Source organism: Eptesicus fuscus, chromosome 10 (assembly GCF_027574615.1).
Source record: "Eptesicus fuscus isolate TK198812 chromosome 10, DD_ASM_mEF_20220401, whole genome shotgun sequence".
Lineage (NCBI taxonomy): Eukaryota > Metazoa > Chordata > Mammalia > Chiroptera > Vespertilionidae > Eptesicus > Eptesicus fuscus.
In genome coordinates this window covers 73,915,242-73,937,109 of record NC_072482.1, presented here as the reverse complement: position 1 = coordinate 73,937,109, position 21,868 = coordinate 73,915,242, and the positions used below count along the sequence as shown (strand labels likewise).

The window sequence follows — 21,868 nt, the reverse complement described above, 5'->3', positions numbered from 1 at the left end:
CAAAGCAAGTCCAAGATTTATCCCAGAATTAAAAAAAAATATTAACTGCTCTAAACCTACAGCACAATTGATAGTTCCTGAAGAACACAGCTCTTCTCTAGGCCTCATAAGAACACATCATTTCCATTTCACGCATTCTAAGGCGTGTGCAACTCTTAGGTTCCCATAACAGAATTTCTTTCTTTCTGTTAATCCTCACCCGAAGGTATTTTTTCCATTGATTTTTAGAGAGAGTGGAAGGGAGGAAGAGGGAGAGGGAGAGGAAGAGAGAAAGAAACATTGATGTGAAAGAGATATATTGACTGGTTGCCTCCCCCATGTGCCCTGACGGGGGGGCCAGGGATCCAACCTGCAACCCAGGTACATGCCCTTGACCGGGAATCAAACCCATGACCTTTCGATGTGCGGGCCAACGTTCTAACCACCGAGCAACACAGGTCAGGGCACAAGGTTTCTTCAATCAACTTAGTTGCTATTGGTTACAGCCGGTATGATGTCTACGAAAAGTCTAAAACACTATACAAAATTGACACAACTGCCTGGCCGGTGTTGCTCAGTGGTTGAGCATCGACCTATGAACCAGGAAGTCATGGTTCAATTCCTGGTCTGGGCACATGCCAGGGTTGTGAGCTAGATTCCCAGTGGGGGGCGTGCCTGAAGCAGATGATCAATGATTCTCTCTCATCAGTGATGTTTTTATCTGTCTCTCCCTCCCTTTCTCTTCCTCTCTGAAATCCATAAAAACATATTTTAAGAAAACAACAGAAAAAAAACCTGACACAACAGAGAGTTACCTTAGTTTAAAGGCCCCATCTTATTCCTAACACAAACTGTACACCTTTAAGGATATTTAATACATAAATATTTAAGAATATACTTAAGAATGTTTTACAAATATGCCAAACTCCACATATTTGATAACAAAGAGAACTCTCACACATGTATAGATATACTCATGTATGTAACCAGCTTTCGCTTAGTTCTTAAGGTTTTCACCCAATCTGAATCCAACTAAAATTCCTGAATGACACACTTAGACCATGATTATTGACTAGTATTGATAGCCCTGAATTATAAAAGCATCATACTTAAATGATTCCATATTTAAATTATGTATTTTCATTATCAGAAGTAAAATACAAAATTCAAATATTCAAAGCAAGAAGTCTTTAAAAAAATGTTAAACTTTGACTCAGTACTTTTGTAACTCTTGTGTTACAAAAAAACCATGAAAACTCGGCATTGTTAATCTTAGATCAAGCAAGTGGAAAGCTTAAATATTAACTTATACCTTCTTGGTTCTCCATCACATGTACTTGCTATTTAGGCAATGTTATTTCATTCTGTCTATGATAAGATACCAAGAAAAAATTGTATAATGTAACAGATTATGATCCAGAAATGGATCATGGCACTGTCTTTTTAAATAGAATAGGTCTTGTAGAATAGTGCCTTCTAATTAAGAATGATTCTCATGTATTAAAAACTTAACCTATGTTTTGAAACTGGCCTATAGTTCAATTGCAAGTTATTATTCATGTCACCTTGAGGTTCTGATAAGAAAAACAAAGTATAATGTCAAGATAGTATACCAACGCTTGCAAATTTCGGTTCAGACAACATTCACCAGACATTGTGAATGACTCAGTGAAATGCTACAAAAGAGGATTGGTGGCTTTCAATGTGTGATTTGCATCTTAAGTGATAAGTGGTAAATCTTGGAAATTGAAATTAACATCTTTAGGTTTTGTGACAATGTGTTACTACCTTAATGCCCTTCTTATTGATTGAAGTTTGCCTCTGTTCTTTCATTTTATTTCTAGAACATATCCAGCAGATTTTTATCTCTGAACTTGAGCAACTCTGGCTGGACAGCGTAGAAGATTTACTCGCAACACACATTTCCTAGAAAGAGAATTTTTCACTTCTGTCCTTGATACGCCCCTGCCAGTGCTCTTTCCTTCTGAATATGTGTATTTTGTTATAGAGGAGGAAGTTATTCCATTCAACCTAAGGTACTTTGAGCTTTCAGGAGGTTTAGGCAAGTGAATGATGGTACTGAAAAGTTTAATTGCATTGATGCTTATTTCAAAGATCACCCAATCTAAATTATCATCAGGCTCAGAAAAGTAAAAGTTATGGACCATCAGAGAAGCATTTTCTCTGGAGAAATTTCTACCAGATTTTTATACAGAGTAAAGTGGCCAATTAATATATCTTTACAAGTCTGATCTTATATCATTTAAAAGGCAAATCATATACCGAATAGAGCAGTGATGGGCAACCTTTGGAGCTTGGTGTGTCAAACTTCGCCAAAAAAACTGAGCATAACTCGGGTAGTGTGTCACTTTGAGGAAAAAACATTATTTCGCAAATGTTTCATCCTCAGGAGCAGCAAATGTTTCATCCTCAGGAGCAGTAAATGTTTCATCCTCGGCATGCGGCTGCCTCAGCGGCCACGTGTCATCAGAAATGGCTACGCGTGTCAGTGCTGACACGCGTGTCATAGGTTCACCATCACTGGTATAGAGAGTTATAACCACAACCACGATGGTCATTTATTGAACATCTATTATGTTCCGACTGTACCAGATGTGCTAAAGACTTTGTCTCATTCATGTAGTCTTCACTGTAAGCCTGCATGCTAAGCAATATCCTTCCCACTGCACAGAGATGAAAGCCAAGGCTCGAAAAAGTTAAGCCATTTGTCTAAGGTTAATGTCTAAATCGTGAATAAAATCCACATCGATTTGACTTTAAAACCTAGTATCCTAACCATCATGCTACAGTATTTTCTAAAAAAAATTTTTTTTCTAAACATGGCATTACAAATGTCTGTAGTCTTTTTACTGTTTTGGTTTCTGTCCCCACCCCACCCTCTGCTAATGATATTTTGACAAATACATAATGTATTTAAAGTCACAAAGCCTTTAAATGATCATTTAAGGAAAGAACTTGCATTATTTTTTAGTTTTGAGTAAGACTATAATTTGCTGTGTGGGTTAAAAGTCACTTTCTTGGTTATAAACTCACTTGATCATCTTTTTTTGTTTTGTTTTGTTTGTTTAATCATTTGAGCATCTTAACTTGAGTTGGCAGGTATGACTACTGTCATCTTATAGGGGAGGGATGGAGTACAGAGAGGTTAAAGGATTTGCGTGTGGAAATCTGCTTTTTGACTCTAAAACATTCTTGATAAAGGTATAGATTCTATGTACGTTTGAGAATCACTAGTGTTTTGTGGGTGATTTAACAAAATGTTTAGCTTCTAGAAAAATATGCCAACATAAAATTCCCGGTAAAGAAGCTTGGGTTTGCCTGGCTGTGTGGTTTTCACTGAGTGTGGAAAGGGCTGCCCCTCTGAGCAAAGTTCTGACCTCGTCCGGGGCTCAGAGGAGGAGGGATCTCTTGTGGCCTGGGACCTGGGATTTTACCACAGAGTTATGTTTTCTAGAGTCCTTCATGTAATTCTTTCTCACCAAGGAAGTCCACTTTTTGGTTTTCTGTTCTGCTAGGCACATGGTTAATCATCTGTCACAGGCAAGAGAAACATTTCCTGCTGACTTTTTCTTTTATTTTTTCCAAAAGTTGAAACAAATCATTAGTGCTTTGTCAACCATTAAAAAAAAAAATCATCATGTTCTACTGCAGTAAGACCCTTGGTTTTTACATAAAACCATATTCTTGTTTTAGTTATCTTGTGTGTTTTATAAAGAGAGTAGGTGTGGCTTTGGTGTCCTACCGAAGACTAGATATTGATTCATTAATGTGACAGATCGATGAGGTGCCTACTGGTTGCCAGGCACTATAGTAGGCGCTTGGGACACAGCAGTGAACAAAATAGCCAAAATTCCTTGGCCTCATCAAGCGGACATTCTAGTGTGAGGAAACAGACGAGGAACACTATTGCATCAGCGAGTGGTAACTGCTAAGGTGAGAATAGGCCAAATAAGGATAGAAAGCAGTGCTTCTGGGGCGTGGGGGATGGGGGGAGGGGGGAGATTACTCTTAAATCTTATTACAGTTCCTGCAGAGCAGCTTGATGAGGAAAACAGGGTCTGCCCCCACAGCTGCATGGACTTTCCTGAATGAGCAGGGGGTGCATGCAAAGTGTAGAGCACAGCTCCCCCTTTCCTCTCCACCCCCAAAAGTCATGTTTTTACATTAAATTTTAATTTATGGAAACAATAAGCCTCTTTGTTTCCTACTTTTCCAAGGTCTACTATATACCAAATTAAAAGATGGACACTGGACAGGTAAGCCATAATCCAGCATCTTAGAAAAATTTAGTATTTTTAAACCACTTATCTAAGATTTTTTGATTAATTATCTGGATTTTAAAAAAATATTTCCCCTCTATTTAAAATTTATCTACTGGACATTTACCCAGTTTTCTTACTGCGGAACCCGTATTTTAGTCAACTCAAGCAATCTTATTTTAGCACATTTAAATAAGTCATTATGAACCCAGAGCTTATTATGCATCAACTGTCTTATGCTAATACTTTAATACTGTATGTAAATATGCTTTCTGTATAGAAAGATACGTCTCCATAAAACAGACTCATTAAGTACAAAATGAATTTGAGAGTGACTTACCTGAACAAATACACATCATAACCCCTGGAAACCAGGCATTAGGTGAGGCACTTCACCTCTTCTCTAATGTATACACAGCCCTACAGAGTAGAGATTATTCCCATTGCACAGTGATGACACTGACACGCTTATAGAGTATAAATAACTTGTCTAAAGCACAGAACCAGGGTCAGAGCTAAAAGGCAGACTCAGATCCAGTTCCAGGGATGTTTCTAACATGCCACTCTGACTTTATGTTTTATAATCATACCAAAAGCAAACCACTTATTGACACCAAAAGCCACCTCTTAATGGTTACTGGATATTGACATTATATATGACATATTTCTTTCCTAGATCAGATGTGTTTTTATTCTGAAATTTGAAAATATTATCTATGAAAATGAAGATATATAATATTTTAAAAGGGCAAGTTATTTAGTAAATAAAGAAGCTTTGTTATGCTTAAAAGGTGATTAAAAATACCCCTCCAAAATGAAGCACATAGGATTTCGATGACCAGTTTTCTCAGTAAAGCCCACACGTGATTGAGTTTTTACATGCTCTGCAAGTGGAAGCATTCTGGTGAGCAAAGTTAAAAGAGCTCCCCACAAACATCCCTCTAAATAGGAAAGCAATCATCTTTCAAAATCTTCCTGATCTGATCCAGATACCAATATTAGGAGCATTAAGAAATCATCAATAAATTATTTCCTAAACTTTTCTTTGGACAGCAGCATAATTATGCGTGTAGCTTGCTACTTGCCTCAATCCAGTCCTTTCTTTAAGAAGACCCTAAGAGTTTTTAAGAATTTTCTTTCTTTTTTTTTGCCAAAAGAAAAAAGGTGGGAACAAGGAAAATGGAGAATAACAGTGGTTTGCCTTTAATTTTTATAGAGGCTCCAGGACAATGAAGACAAAATATAAATCCATTATCTCTAGAACATAATAGAGTGATAAATTTCATTAAAATTTCCACTCCTTTTTCTAAGAACATTAAAACCAACAAGGTTTTCCCCCCAAAACAAAAGGATCTATTAAAAGATTTCCTACTTTGCACCTGTTGAAAGTGTTAATTTGTCAAAACTGGTTTAAAGAGTGCCCAATTCCTGTATTACCTTATTAAGAGTTTCAAAACACATTTCGAGCCCAAGAACTTACAGTCCAGCTTAGTTTCTTCCATCCTAAAATCCTTCTTTCTTGATTATTCTGCAACATATCTGCATGCCTTCCTCTTGCTTTGGGCTCCTCAGCCAGGCAAAAACCAAAGAATCAGGGACGGGGCCACTTAATAGACCTAAGTATTATCTCTCACACAGCTCGAGGTACACTCAAGGGAGACCGCCAAAGGGTGACGAGACATGCAACTCTACAGCCACTGTTTTTTAAACAGTAACCTTGTTCACTGAACCAAGCAAAAACCGAGAAAGGCTTCTGTTCAAAAGAGCCAGTGAAGCTCAAATGGGTGTGGGCTGGGAGCAGGGGAGGCCTTTCCTGGTTAAGAAATGGTTGCTAAACATCAGTTTGATCTCTCAGGGATTCAAACTCAGCTGGGGCCCCAAACAGGATGTGCATTAAACCTGTATTAAAAAACGAAATTGCTTACCAAAATCATCTAAATGTTATTTGCTCTGTTCCCGGACTCTTCTGCCTTTTGGTTTCCTGATGTATTAAAAATGACATTTAAAACCCTGAAGATTATGGCCGATTTTGTTCCCACACCAAAAGCATCTGAAAAGGGTGATCATTAAGAATTAGTCAAGCAGAGAGACCTCTGCTCTTTTTCTCCCTTCGCTGAGAACAGACAGAGAGCTGTAGAAAAAAAATGCATGAAGTGAAGTTTCATTGCCCTTCAAAAGGTCCAGAAGACTGACTTGCTGTAGCAAGGATTGAAAATTCTGAAGGTCTTCAAAGAGTAGAGGAAGAATAAATGAATATAAACGTAAATGTTTTAGAAATTATTTCTAGATAAATTAAGTATAGGTCCTCAGAATTTGTTTTTTTCCAGCCCAGATAAATTGCATTATAAACTGAATTCGACATTTCTATCACGACTTTACCTTAGGCTTGTCTTTAAAAGGACTTTTTGTCTAGGAGCAGACATAGAGAGGGAATGAAAAAAGGATCACGTCAAGTCCTCACTGTGCCCTTATCAAATTTAAAAACATGTGACATGGGGGCCAGACTACTACGATTAAAACCAATTAACTTAAATTAGTTTGGGTGAGCAATGGGCCTGCTTTGGAAAAGGAAATGCAATGTTTAGAAAAAATAACTTCTTTCAAGCCTCTCTGAGTGGTGGGACTTGAACCAGTAAAGAAACTGGACACAGGGTATCTAAGATGTAGGAGGGTCAAGCGCCCACCGGACTTGGCAATGAACCTTTTTAATGCCCTCGGAACTACAGACTACTTACTAGGAGCCAGCGGAATGTCAGGTGTAGTCCAGCACCATCCCAACCCCTCCAGGGTTCCAGCATCACAGCTGCCTAAGTACCATCACTCCCCTTCACCAGTTGCTTTTATTTTCAAAAATAGCCTGTATAAATATAGACACTCTCTCCAGTGCAGTGTTTCCAACATGGTACTATCGACATTTTAGATGGGATGACTGCTTACTGGGGGTGGCAAGGGAGCGCGAGGACGCTGTCCTGTGTGTTCTAGGAAGTTTAGCAGCATCCCTGGCCTCACCTGCCACCTCTAATGGCACCATGGCCACACACTCCTCCTCAGAACTGAGTCCATCAAAAAATGTCTTCAGACATTGCCAAATATCCCCTGGGAGACAAAATTATTCCTGGTTAAGAAACAAAAAAATCACAGCCCTCGTGTCTCCAAACCCATGGTGACCGTGTTCCCCACGCAGGGCTAGAGTGGGGGAAATGAACACAGACACTTAGAATACCAGTGCTTTCAACTGCTGCACTGCTCTATGTTGTTGTTGTTCCGAGCAGACCTTAATGTTGCTAAGAGGGGTGTGGGATTGACTCTGCAGGAAAGGCTGGTCCATGTTCTCAAAGCTGTGACTGGAGGTCATAACCATGCCCAACGTGCCCCCCTGGGGTGTACTCAGATACAGCCTAAATGTCTGAAGAAGTGGAAGAATTCTCTGATCCTGTCCAATCAAAGCAACCAAATCCATGAGACAGCATAAGCACTAACATAAGAAACATGTTGGCTACTAGTTTCAGGAATTTTTGAGGCATGTTATCAAGATATTAACTTATTTCCATAATTCCACACCCATAGATTCAGCTGGGCACCGTGTTAGGAACGATACCTTAAATTACCTGGTAGCTCATTTAACCATGACAAAGACAGGAACCATGAATTTAATCAAACAAACAAAAGTAACTCCTATTAGCAAAAAAAACCCCTTTTCATTCCCTCCTTCAGAATCTATATATTCTTTAGACTCAAATGTACCTAGCTCAGCTTTGTACTTTCCAGTTCACTGAAGATTAGAAACACCCGGTATTGGGGGGACAAAAAATTGTTATGAGAGGCTCCTAGGTAGTTTATACCTTCCAAAGCTTGACCTCCAAAAACAATCATCCAACACAGCTATGAGAATAATGTTTCTAGAATGCCAATCTGGTCATATAATTTCTTTGGATGCCTCAATTTTCCTTGGGACCCACTCCAGCCCCCTTAGCACGAGATACCTGCTCTTCATGGTCTCACTGTGGCTTTTCTCACCACGTAAGCGGCACCACCGCGGCTTGTCTAGCCTTAAAACAACTGCATTCGGTTGCATTTCCCTGAACTCAGTTTTCCTCTCACCATCAGTTGTGAACGTGCTGCCACTTGAAGAACCATCTCCCTTCGTCTGGCTGGGTTCCATGAGCCGTATTATCTTCATTTTCCATCAGCTTCTCAGGAAGCCTCCCCAGCGCCTCCCCTGCTGCTGCGCCCATCCAGGGCACTGCGATCAGCAGTGTGCATAGCTGGGATTTACAGATGGGAACGAGAAGGGCCAATGGAAGAAGACTCTGCCTTCGGAATTATAGATTCTTCCTCCCATAAATGACATACTTAACCTTACTGATCGCCTGTCAGAGGTCAGACATGCTTCTCAGGGCCTTTACACGTATATGAACTGGTCTAATCTCACAAACCCTATTATCACGCTAATTTTAAGATGAGAAAACTCAGATATACCCAGTAGAATAACTGTGGAAGATAGTGAGTGGCAGACCCCATCTGCCCTCTGCCTGGGTGACTTCCCACTTCCGAGTGCCTAGGAAGCATCAGGCCAGAGTCGCCCGCTGATGAGAAATGACTGGTACGGCAAGCAGAGAAGACAGGCAGGGAAAGGCAGGAGGTGACATTGGTGGAGACAGGGCACCATTCTTCCCTTAGGAACGACAGTTTGGAGCTAACTGGGGCTGTATTCATCCAGAAAAACAGCTGAATGCTGACAAGAGAGGAACGAGAATAAAGGGTTTTGTATATGACAAGTGGCTCAAGGAGATGTCTATGTTTGGTGCGTGGAGCAGTGGGTACCATCAATGACGCGTCACCTGACACTGTAACTACCGAAGAGAGAGGCACATTTCCAACATTACCCAGCATTGTTCTTTTTTCAAATTTAAGGCCTCGGTGGGTCAGTCCAATTTTGGTTTCATCTTCAATGCACAGCAAAACTATTTCAATGTAGAATGCTGGCAGATGGATGAAGGCAGAAAGGATAGTTTATAATTCCGAATTAAGGAAATGGGAATCACTCTTCAAATATTGTAAGATTTTTAAGATAATAAGTACATAAATCCTGATAAATGAAGGGTAAATAAGAATTTTTAAAGTGTATCTTACATAATAATCTCTAATGAATATAAAATACGGCACATATTTTGTAAGGGGACTTGAATTATAAACTAGACTACAGAATAGCTTTAGGAAAACTGAGGAGTCTACCCTCTTCCATTTTTTTATGCTTATGCCTCTCAATGACCAGCTGCTTGTCTGAGAGGCCTCCTCCAACTGCTCTGTGGTAGAGGCGGTGATTCATCAGCTCTTTGCTCCAACCTGAGTCCCCACTGTTATCCTTAAGTCTGCAGAGCATCCTGTCTTAACAGGGGAACACGTGGCAGAGGTTCATGCCCTTCAGCATTTTCTTTCTCGTCACATCTGCTAATTTGTCACCTGCTTCCTTTCCCCCGGCCCCTTTCCTACTATTCCCTTTTAACTTTGGGCTACTAATAGAGAAACTGGTTCTTATAAAATAGGAACTTTTAAGCTTCAATGAGAATTCTATGAGATTATGAGATATCCCATAGTGTTTTTGTTTTTAACAAAGCTTCATTCCACAGAAAATTGTGTGATCCAGCATTGTTTTTCACTCCTCAGAAAACAGAAGGGGAGGCTTGTGTGTATATGTAATAACAAATATATGAATGAGTAAATATATATACACACACACACAGAGATGAAGACCTAGTTGCTCTACATAGCTACTATGAAAGGAATAAAGTTGATGGAGTTAATTTACTCTGGAATGCACTACCAAAAGGGGTCCCATTTGGTTCTGTCCCTAGTATTTAGCTGACATGGAGCAAGTCATTTACTCTCTAGGACTATAGTGTCCACTACAGTATCCCCCAGTCACACATGACTATTGAAATTAAATTACAGTTCTGCTCCTCAGTTGCACTAGGCACAAGTTAAGTGCTCAACAGGACATTGCTCATAAAATGGACACAAATGTAGCAGTAAATTATCTTTGTAGATCAAATGTACTGGGATAAGCATATTGATCGGAAATTTAGGGGAAATCAAATTTAGAAGTCACCTGATTGCCTTAATAGTCGGTAACTAAATTCGATGAGTTACTGCTCAATCCCACTGACTTTTTTATCCTTTAAAATATGAACCCATAATGCATTTTTACAGATGACAAAAATAGATATTAAACTCCATTAGTGGGCTCCACAAGTCTGTTGCGGATGAACATTTTTTTCCTCTTCCTACAACCCTGTGAAACACCAAGTACATCTAATGGACCAATTAGAGTGATAACCCATCACAGCCTGTTCACTGCAGTAGCTAAACAAACCGCTCTTAGAGCAAGGATAACTGATTGCGAATGAAAATTCTCTCTCTAAATCCTGGACGTAGGAAAAACTGAGCAGCTACCTGCTCAGTGCAGCAAAGTCAATGGGAAATCACAAAAGTATGCAAAAGGCTAAGAGGTATATTTGGGGGGGTGGGTGGAAATTCCATTGGGAGGGCAGAGAAAAGGGAAAACACTACATTCAAATCCTTCATAAAGTAATATATCAGGAGGCAGGCGAAATCATCAACCAGCCAGGAGTCTCCACCCTCGGCGATCACCAGGACAGGTCAGAGGTCACCAGGAGACGAAGCGGCCTCCTGGGAACAGAAGCAGTGCAGGTGTCATAGCTGGTGGTCTCCCTCGCAGCCCTTCACTTCTCTAATAGATCATGTGGATGTACCTACTCTGCTTTTTTTCAGATTAAATCCTCTGCACATCATTTCGCTAATAGCAACCATATGGGAAGCAGCTGTAGCTTTTCCCAATTCTAATTTTCATAAGCAGAAGAAACATGGACAAAAATAGCCCCGCAGCCTGTCAGAGCCACTACAGACTGACCTAGTTGGGCGCAGCAGGCTGAGTGCATCTGAGCTGGCTAATCCTGCCCAGCTTGGATGCTGCAGTGCCCAGGGCCCTGCAGCAGAGTTTGCAGGGTCTTCATAATGTATGCGGTGATCGCTGAGGGGTCACAGTGGGCCTTTGAAACCATTTTAGCGTGGATCGGACTCAACTCCCTACCACCATCTCCAATTCAATTGTGAAACAGGGAGATTTCTGAAATCACCATTCTCAAAACAACAAAGATTTAAACGAACAAACAACAAAAATCCCTAACAATATTAAATTGCGAATGCTAAAATGGGTAACATGTGTGGCCATAAAAAAGTTGGTATCCTTTATTTACTAAAAAAAAAAAAAAAAAAAAAAAGATTAAACACCCTAATAGGAAACAGCAGAAAAACAGATATGTAATTCACAAAAGAAAGAAAAATGCTAACAAGCATGTAGAAATATTTAACATCACCAGTAGTCACAGAAATGCCACTTGAAACAATAAGCTATCATTTATCTGCCCATAAAATCCACAGAAAACTCAAATAACAGGGTATCAATCTGAACTATTTTAGAAGAATGTTTCAAAAACGCTTCTGACACTAAGTGGAAAGAAAACAGGTTGTAAAACCATAATGTGCAATAATACAAGTGTGTAAATGCACACGCTTTGTAGAGTTTACAAAGGCCAGAATATATATAAAAAACGATAACATTGGCTATCATCAACAAATCAACAAACGTCAAGTGCTGGCGAGGATGCGGAGAAAAAGGAACCCTCGTGCACTGCTGGTGGGAATGCAGACTAGTGCAGCCACTGTGGAGAACAGTATGGAGTTTCCTCAAAAAACTGAAAATGGAACTCCCATTTGACCCAGTAATCCCACTCCTAGGAATATATCCTAAGAAACTGGAAACACCAATCAGAAAGGATATATGCACCCCTATGTTCATAGCAGCACAATTTACCATAGCTAAGATTTGTAAACAGCCTAGGTGCCCATCAGCAGATGACTGGATCAGAAAACTATGGTACATCTACACAATGGAATACTATGCTGCCATAAAAAGGGAATTCTTACCATTTGCAGCAACCTGGATGGAATTGGAGAACATTATGCTAAGTGAAATAAGCCAGTCAATGAAAGAAAAATACCACATGATCTCACTCATTTATGGATAATAAAGAACATTATAAGCTGTTGAACAAAAAGATAGATACAGAGACAGTAAAGCATCAAACAGAAGGTCAAATTACAGCAGGAAGGTTAGGGAGAGGTGGGGGAGATAAGAGATCAACTGAAGGATTTGTATGCATGCATATAAGCATAACCAATGGACGCAAAACTCTGGGTGGTGTGGGCATGTATGGGAGTGGGGTGGGAGGGCAATGGTAAGATATGTACACATATAATACCTTAATAAAAAAATGGAAAAAAAAAAGATAACATAGCTATAAGTAGATGGTGGAATGACGTCTGATTTAAAGACAACTTTAATCCTTTCCTGCATTTTCTAAACGTCTCAATATTTATTACTTCTCTTATTAGAAAAATGCACATTACATTTAAAATACTTCAGCAGTCACTCGTAAGAGATGCCTGGAGACTATTTCTGTTCATCATTTTCTGTGCTCCTGTTGTTAGTGATGGTAGAAAAGATGATTGAGGTTGTACCACTAACATGGGCACTCACTTCTTGGGCTAATGTGGGAGATGAAAGTCCTGGTAAGAGGCATACTTATTCTGGGGAAAAGGTTTCTCAAAAGAACAAAACAAAACAAACAAAAAACACCTTCTCAAAACAGACAAGCCTTAAGATAAAGGGGCAGCTTATACTTTACATACTGTCACATTATATTCTTATTTAGAAAATTATAACTTATTTCACAAAAGGCAAATTTCTATAATTGATTTCATTTTCAAAATCCCTTTTAAAAGTTTCAAGTAGCTTCTAGATTATATTCCTAAACAAGCTTTTCCACTTTTGAAAAAAAGGCATATACTAAGGATTAGCTTCTCTCACATTTTCATTCATTTTTTTTCAGCTCTGAAGATGGTGGTGACACTAACTACTTTGGCTGTCTTTTAAGAAAGATTTTCCTTTTTTTTGTATCATCAAATATAGTGAAAGCAAATATGATTCTACATTTATTTTATAAATAGTATGTGCTCCCCCACCCAAATTATCCTCTATAATAAAAGGCTAATATGCAAATAAACCAAACAGTGGAACGACTGGTCGCTATGATGTGCACTGACCACCAGGGGGCAGACACTCAACGCAGGAGCTGCCTCCTGCCAGTTAGTGCGCTTCCACAGGGGGAGCTCCGCTCAGCCAGAAGCCGGGCTCATGGCTAGTGAGCACAGTGGTGGTGGCGGGAGCCTCTCCCACCTCCAAGGCAGTCGGACATCCCCCAGTAGGACATCCCCTGACCTCCTGGACTGTGAGAGGCACAGGCCAGGCTGAGTGGAGGGACCTCCCCCCAAGTGCACAAATTTCGTGCATTGGGCCTCTAGTCACTAATATAAAATCCCACTTTGCTTATAAAATAGAAAGTAGTGTCTCTTCCTGTCAAGCAACAAATATGCATTGATTCCTGCTGTGTGCCATGTCAGGTACTTCTTAGGTTCTCATATGCCCTGAGAAACAGCTATGAAACATTATAGAAGACACATGCGATACATTTTCGCATGACCTGTGTCGATCCCTATAAAGGCCATGCTTTTTCCTTCACCACTGCTCTCTTTGCAATTTTCTTCAGATTTCTGATTTTAATAGGAACATGTCTCTAGTAGATTCTAATGTCCCTGGTAACATCGAAGAGGTTCCAAATTAAGGCCATTTCTCTACTTTCCAAGAGTAAACTTTGTATTTTTTCATGACACTTCAGAATACATCTCCCCACTTGTGGAAAAAAAAAATCAATGCATAAATTTACTTAAGTCTTGAAAAGCAACTCATGGACCTTCAACTAGAAAAAGGTCTCTTTTTAAGTTGCTACTAACCAGGGAATGGCTGATTAACATCCACCCTTTATTCCCAACACTAATAATTCTGTTCTTTTCTTTTCCAATCCAAACTAAGCGTAGAACCTTATTTTACCTCTTCATGCTAATTCCTTTTATTTAGTACTCTAGAATTCCTGGGTAATTATGTAACACTAGAGGCCCAGTGCACAAAATTCGTGCACTCGTGGGGGTTTCCCTCAGCCCAGCCTGCACCCTCTCACAATCTGGGAGCCCTCGTGAGATGTCCAGATGACGATTTAGGCAAGCGGGCCTAAGCCCTCAGTCGGACATCCTTAGCGCTGCCACGAGGAGGGAGAGGCTCTCACCACTGCCACTGTGCTCACCAGCTGTAAGCCTGACTCAGGATTTATGGCTGAGTGGCACTCCCCCTGTGGGAGTGCACTGACCAGCAGGGGGCAGCTCCTGCATTGAGTGTTTGCCCCCTGATGGTCAGTGGATGCCGTAGCAACCAGTTGTTCCACCATGTGGTTGATTTGCATATTAGCCTTTTATTATAGAGGATTAGATTTATTACACAGAGGACCTAGATGATCCTGCAGACTCAGCCCCATGGCATTCTCCTGTTTTCTACCACGGATGGATGTACACAGAGTAGGATGACCAATTTTAAAAAATTGCCAGCACACTGGTACGCAAAGGCAGACTAGGAGGGGTGACGGCATCCTGCAGAATTTTTTGAGCACCTTATCTATTGTTTTAAGATTATGAGGGAAAGAATAAGCAATGGGTAGCAGTGCGCCTGGGGAAGAAGCAGCATCTTCAGAAGCAGGAAAAATTAAAAACACTGAAATAGAAGACCATGAAGAATTTAAATGATTAGTAAGAGGACTATGGATATCAAGAGGAGATGATTTGTGATTAAAGTAACACGGTAATATTTACTCAAAACTGAAATCTCAGGAATCACACATTTATTTCAGAATAACATGATTTAAAACTAAATATATGCTACCCTCAACTAAAGGGTATTTTTTCCTCTTTTAAATCTTTATTGTATTAACAGATGTCCCCCCTTTTCCCCACTGACCTCCCTACCCCCCGCTGCCTCCTCCCTTCCCCCAGGCCTTCACTACACAATTGTGTCCATGGGTTAAGCATATATGCATATAGGTTCTTTGGTTAATCTCTTCCTGTGCCCACCTCCCCCATCCCTCTGAGTTTCTTCAGTCTGTTCCATGCTTCTATGTCTCTGGATCTATTTTGCTCATCAGTTTATTTTGTACATTAGATTCCACATATGAGTGAGGTCATGTGATACTTGTCTTTCTCTGACTGGCTTATTTTGCTTGGCATAAAAGGGTGTGTTCTTAACCAAGAGCATAGTTCCCTCTGCCAGTATGGCTTTCTAATCTGAAGATTTAAAATCTGCTTTCCATATTCCGGTTGTGAAAAGCTAGTCAGAGTTGCCAAGGCAACAACACAGCCCGTTTCAAAAAATGAGAACAGGGAGCTCAGGATACCGAGCTTGTGGAAGCGTTGGCTAAGCCACAGACAGAGTCCACAGGCACTTCTGAACTGGAGACAGCAACAGGCATCCAGTTCCACTTCCACAGGCAACTGTCCTCATGAGCTGGCACAAGAAAGACTTCGGGAGCTGGTGAAGAGTGAAAAGTCCTTCTATATCTACGTGCAAAGTCACAAATGGTAAAGTGCATTAGTCACTAAGCCTTCAGCAGCCCCATGCTGTAATTATTAATCCTGTAGTTATTAAGCTCTGCCTTCCAAACAGAAGTGGCACAAGCAACACGAAGAGCCAAGAAAAGAAAATAACCAAGAAGCTTTTTTTTTTAAAAAAAAAAAAAAACACCACTTAAAAGCCATCAGGAAGATTTTCTGAAGCAGCTAGATAAAATTCTGATAATGTAATTTAGGCATGTGAAATAAAACATCCATTGGAAAGCTTTGGTTATTCTTACAACGTTTGTTTTAATACTACAAGTATGCTAAACAGATGATGTTCAGGTACCCTATGGCCTCAATTAATTAAACTTTACCTTTGTATGCTGTAAACAGCAAAAACAGCCAGTTCAAAAAACAAAAAGGAAAGCCCACGATAGTGCTCTTGCATTATTCCCAAACCTCATCACCATGTGTTTAGATCTTCAGTAAGCACCCTCACTTCTCTATTAAGTCCCCCACATCCAAACCAGGGAGCATTATCTCAATTCTTTGAGGTTCTGCTTCCCGGCATATGTCGACAGTTTGGCTCCAATAAACTCACAAAAATTAAAAATAAAAAAAGGTCCCCCACATCCAAACCACCAAAGGATCTGATGAGGGATTTTTAAAACCATTATGGAGTTGATTATATTTCAGTGTTATCAAGCACGGCATGAATTGGTTTTTCTTTTGGACACTTATATTTTAACTTTTTAATAGCTACACACACACACACACAAAAAAAAACAACAACCCTGCATCCCTTCCAATATGTAATTTCCAGTATCAGAAAACAACATGATCTTCTGGGGTCCGAGTCTGAATTTATCCTTTACGGATAAATGGGAGCAGAGACTATTGATACGTCCCACTTCTCCCCAGACACCTACCTGTGCTGCTTGGATGGTGAGCAACCTTGGTGACAAGCATATTCCCATCATCACTGCTTTTAAGGGGCTAGAGTCCCATCCTCTCCAACTACAGGTCTCCCTCACAGGCCAGTGCCCGCAGACCCTCCTTCTCCACCCCTGTGGGCATTCGTCTCACCCTACCCCTAAGCGTCCCTCCTTCTTTCTCACCATAACCACTCTTCCTGCTGATGAAGAAAAACAAGCTGATGCATATTTAGTACTGCACAGACTTCAGGCATTACTATAGGACTTTGTGGTGTTTTTGTACTTTAATAAATTTCTGAAGTCCTAGAATCTGACTCTACCTTCCTATGTCATTTTTGCCATTAATAATGATGCTTCTGTAAATGAAAGGTATTGACTATATATTTTCAGACTATTGACTGCGTTTTTTGCAGAAAGAATTTTTTAATAAAAAGGTTTTAAAATTGCAAAAGCCTAACATTTCAACAGATTTCTTTCCTTGTATTTTGTGTTATGCTGAACAACACAAAATTGTCATTTTAGGTAAAGAATGGTCAAATATGGCAATTTCACATAGTTTAACTTAATACCTGACCCAATTTATGCCAATAATTTCAAGTGCCAAGATGAGCCGTTTGTGTAAGACAGATGACAACCAGTGAGCCTCTTGTTCCTGGGACAAGGCTTTTATGACAAGTGACCTAGATTTCACACCCGGTGAGGCCCGAACCCAGTCTATTAAATGGCATCACTCAGTTTATCATGACAACTACTTCAGACTATGAGCAGCCATTAATCACACAACAACACAGATGAAGAAACACAAGCTGATGAGCAAACTGTATATTCCTTGCATAAGGTTGCATCACTAATAAGCAAGGACCAGAGCTGAGAATAAAACAAATCATAAAAGTCGAGATTTAATATCTCTCTCCTCTCTTAATTTTATTTTCAAAATCAATTTTATAACCCATCCTTTTAGTGGGTCAGAGTGAATGGAAAGCCTAGATTTAAATACTGAAATGAACCAAAAGCAAATACATTAAAGTGATGCTCCTATAATCTTCCCCACAAGAGTGGCTGACTCTGTTTGGCTTCACATATGATCTGAAAGAATGGCTTTAATGGGAAAACAGCAGAATACTCATATTATAAGTGCTTTCATTTTGTACAATAAATAATCACCACTGAGAACTACTATATCATTTACCATCTATATTCTCAATATTTAACTAAGTTGCTAGGAAAATTGGAAAATAACAACAATAACAAAAAAAGCATCTTCTTCTGTCCTGCTCCCTTACCCATGAGCTTCTATTCCATAGGAGATGATTAGGATATATAAACAAAGAGCTGTAATACAAGACATTGTGAATTTATAAACTACTGGCAGTAAATATAACACATATGCAATAATTTATTTTAGTCTTTGGATTTAGTAATATGAAACAGAGTATCGCACCTAGTGTCTTTACATAACTTTTAAGCATTCTTGAATTTGAAACTTATATTCTGGCCCCATCTTACTGGCCCCATCCAATCTTCTAATGAATGAAGAAAAATGCGAAAGTTTCTTTCAAATAAGCATGGTTTGTTGCAAATCTAATCTAATAATAGAAATCTAATAATAGACAAATATGCAAATTGACCGCACCTTCGCTACACCTAAGCCACGCCCACCAGCCAAGCCACGCCCACCAACCAATCAGGACGAGTATGCAAATTACCCCAACAAAGATGGCGGCTAATTTGCATATCAAGACAGCGTGGAAAGAAGCCAAGAGCTGCAGAAGGGGGGGGGGAGGAGAAGGGAGGAGCGAAGTCAGGGACGGGGGCTAACGGAAACGCAGGCGGGCTGGAGGAGAAGACGGGGCAGGCGACAATGGCGGAGCGGAGGCGGGGCCGGGGGCGAAGGGAAACGCGGGCGGGCTGGAGGAGAAGGCGGGGCGGGTGACAAGGGCGGGGCGGAGGCGGGGCCGGGGGCGAAGGGAAATGCAGGCGGGCTGGAGGAGAAGGCGGGGCGGGCAACAAGGGAGGAACGGAGGCGGGGTAGAGTGCAGCAGGAAATCCTATTGCAGGATTTTTCCTGCAACGGGAAAGCTAGTTAGTACATAAGATTTAAAAATATGTACAACCTTTGCTCTACTAGTTCCCTTTCTTTTCTTTTCTTTTTTTTTTTTTTCTGCGATCACTGTGTTATTTTTAAAAAGCACGACTGGCACACTTCACAATTAAGACCAGTGGATGCTGGACACTCACAAAAGGAAAAAAACATCAAGTTTCGGTCGCAGCTCTAAGGGAGACGTTCCATTTGCACAGGGATGACGACGGAGACACTGGCGCTGCGCCAGCAGGTGGGCGGGCGCAGGAGCCCTCACAGCACTGTGGCCTGGACGGCCATCTCCGGGTTCTCCATGTCCCTTTTGCTCTGGACCATCCTCAGCTCCAGCAGGGCCGGGCTGGGCTTTCGCACACTTGATGGTCCGCTGCAGAACCTGGTGCATGGCTGCCACAGTCTTCTCACAGGCCACCGTGAGATTATTGGGGCGCTTGTGTGTCCACGCCAGGAGCGTGGCGGCAAAAAGGTCCCCGGTGCCCACAAGGGCGGCGTCCACCTTGTGAATGTCCATGCGGATGCGCTCTATCGCCACGGAGCCATCAGGGTGCCGGGTCCTCTGGCTCCCCAGCACCATCAGGGAAGGGAGGTCGGAGCTGGCGATGACCACGGTGTCGGGGCCCATGGAGGGCAGCACGTCCATCACCGCGAAGGCTTCTTCCTGGCTGTGGGTCTTTCTGCCAGTCAGCAACTCAGCCTCGAACTGGTTGGGAGTTAGAACATCTGCAACCGGCACAACCTTTTCTTTGTAGACAGGAAGGAGGTCCTCTGGAACGTACATGGAGCCTTCGCCGTCCCGCTTGTCACCCATCACCGGGTCGCACACATGCAGATGTCCACCACCATGGCTCCCGCACGATGTCCACCGCCACGGCCAGGAAGGGCTTGTCCCTCGAGTACCCTGTGCGCACGTAGTCACACTTATTCACGTTGTTCAGCTTCAGCCCTCCGTCACCTCCTGGAGCTCGTCTGCGTTCAGCACCTGACCCTTCCAGTGTGTGTAGCCTGTGTGGTTTGAAAACTGGACAGAGTTCACAGCGTCGATCTCAAACCCCAAAACCTGCAGCGGGAACGTGGCCGCCCGGTTTCCCACGTGGCCGTGGACGACGTGGCTCTGGATGGAGAGCACCCGGCATTCCTCCTCCATGCCGGCCTGCAGGGTGGGCCTCTCCCTGCTAGAGGGGCTCGGGCTCTCTACTAGTTCCCTTTCTTTGAGAGTTTGAGAAAAGGCGTTTACACTTCTCTGTTGTCTGAGTTTTTTATGTGAAAAAATAGAGGATTCATTCTGATTACTCAGTTATATCAGTAGGGTTGTAAAGATATAAGATGAATAATGTATTTAACTCATTTCCAAATTATAATAGGTACTATCTCCATACAAGAAGTATATAATATAATACTGCAAAATTTATTGAAAATAAAATTATACATCTTAATCTGGTGAGATAAACCCAGGAAATTTTTCTGAAAATCAGAAGAGTTAAAGAGGAAATGTCAAATGATGTTTTCATTTAAAATATTCTCAGATAAGAGCAAAGGCGGTAGATTACAGTAGCAAATAAATTACTTCACATCTGTTTACTTGAAAGGAAGAAATGCCACTGAACAAAAATTGTGTGCATACATTTACACATTTTGTTATGTAAAATTCATGGATCTTATGTTCTAGAATAAAAAATTGTGTTAAAGATTGAAAAAAGCCTCTTGAATAAATTCATACAAAGTGTAACTCTATTATACTTAGTGCTAAGAAGTATCCTAAATACATATGTCTTCAACTTCTATTTATTTATTTATTATTTATTTATTATTTTTATTGATTTCAGAGAGAGGAAGGGAGGGAGAGAGAAATAGAAACATCAATGATGGGAGAGAATCAGTGATCGGCTACCTCCTGCACACCCCACACTGGGATGAGGCTGCAACCCATGACCTCCTGGTTCATAGGTTGATGCTCAACCACTGAGCTATGCCAGCTGGGCTGTCTTCAACTTTTAAAAATAAATATTTGAATAAGGGAGACCAAGGAACTTTCTGTCAGTAAAATCATCACCCTTAAAAGTCAAACTTTTACAATAATTATCTCAATAAAGCTTTGCAAAGTTATTTCTATGAAACATATTCCAAATCTAAACTGAGAGCATATCTTTCTCCTCATGATCCAATTAGTTTTCAAAACTCTGAAATCTATGAGATGAGTGCTTTGCTGCATAAGCGTGCTGGTCCCCATCCTCCCTGTAAGTCTAAGAACGCCATCAGACTCTATCCAGCTAGCATTCCACAGCACTTTACAGGGAGGCAGCATAAGTTGAAACCCAGCTCTAGTACTGCGAGGCTATTATTTAGCCTTCGAGCCTCAGATTCCACATCTATAATAGGGGGGTGGGGATGGGAGTGGTACAACCTACCTACCTCTCAGGTTATAACAAATGCAAATCTTTCCAGTTTTTAATATCTTACCATTTTTAATTTGTAAGATATAAAACCACTTCTCTTGACATGTGGATAGCTTGGAGAGAGCCTGCCTTTGCACACCAGGCAATCAGCATCTGCTGGGCTGAGCTGGTGGTAGAAGGGAGCGTGCTGAGCTGGTGCCTCTGTCTTGCAGCCTACCTCCAAACAGACTGTCACTCAGGCAGCAGGAGAGGGCGACATGGGGATCTGCACAAGAAGGGCTGCATTCACTGGGGGTGATATGGAGTCTCCAATTAGAATTCTGACAGATTTAGTAACAGATTTGATGGCAGCTGTAGTATTTTTTATTGTAAAAGTTGACACATTTTACTCACATTGTCCTTTGGGTAAGGCATATAATTTTCTGGGGAGAAATCTCTGACTAAGCACGGTAGAAATATTTGCACAGAAAATCCCATTGCTATGGTTGCACAACAGAGTGTCTATATTTAATGCCACTGAACTACATACACTTGAAATGGTTAAGATGGGCAATTTTGTTACGTGTATTTTACCATAATTTTAAAAAATTCTTCAAGAGTCACTAT

The 21,868-nt window shown here is 40.9% G+C and overlaps 1 protein-coding gene and 1 pseudogene across 2 annotated transcripts in view; both read right to left on the bottom strand.

The window, feature by feature from the left end:
• The window catches only part of MAP7 (microtubule associated protein 7), a 139,679-nt gene that overhangs the window by 80,832 nt on the left and 36,979 nt on the right, over positions 1 to 21,868 (bottom strand). The window lies entirely within an intron of this gene.
• On the bottom strand, positions 18,816 to 20,089 carry LOC103305352 (pyridoxal kinase-like; annotated as a pseudogene).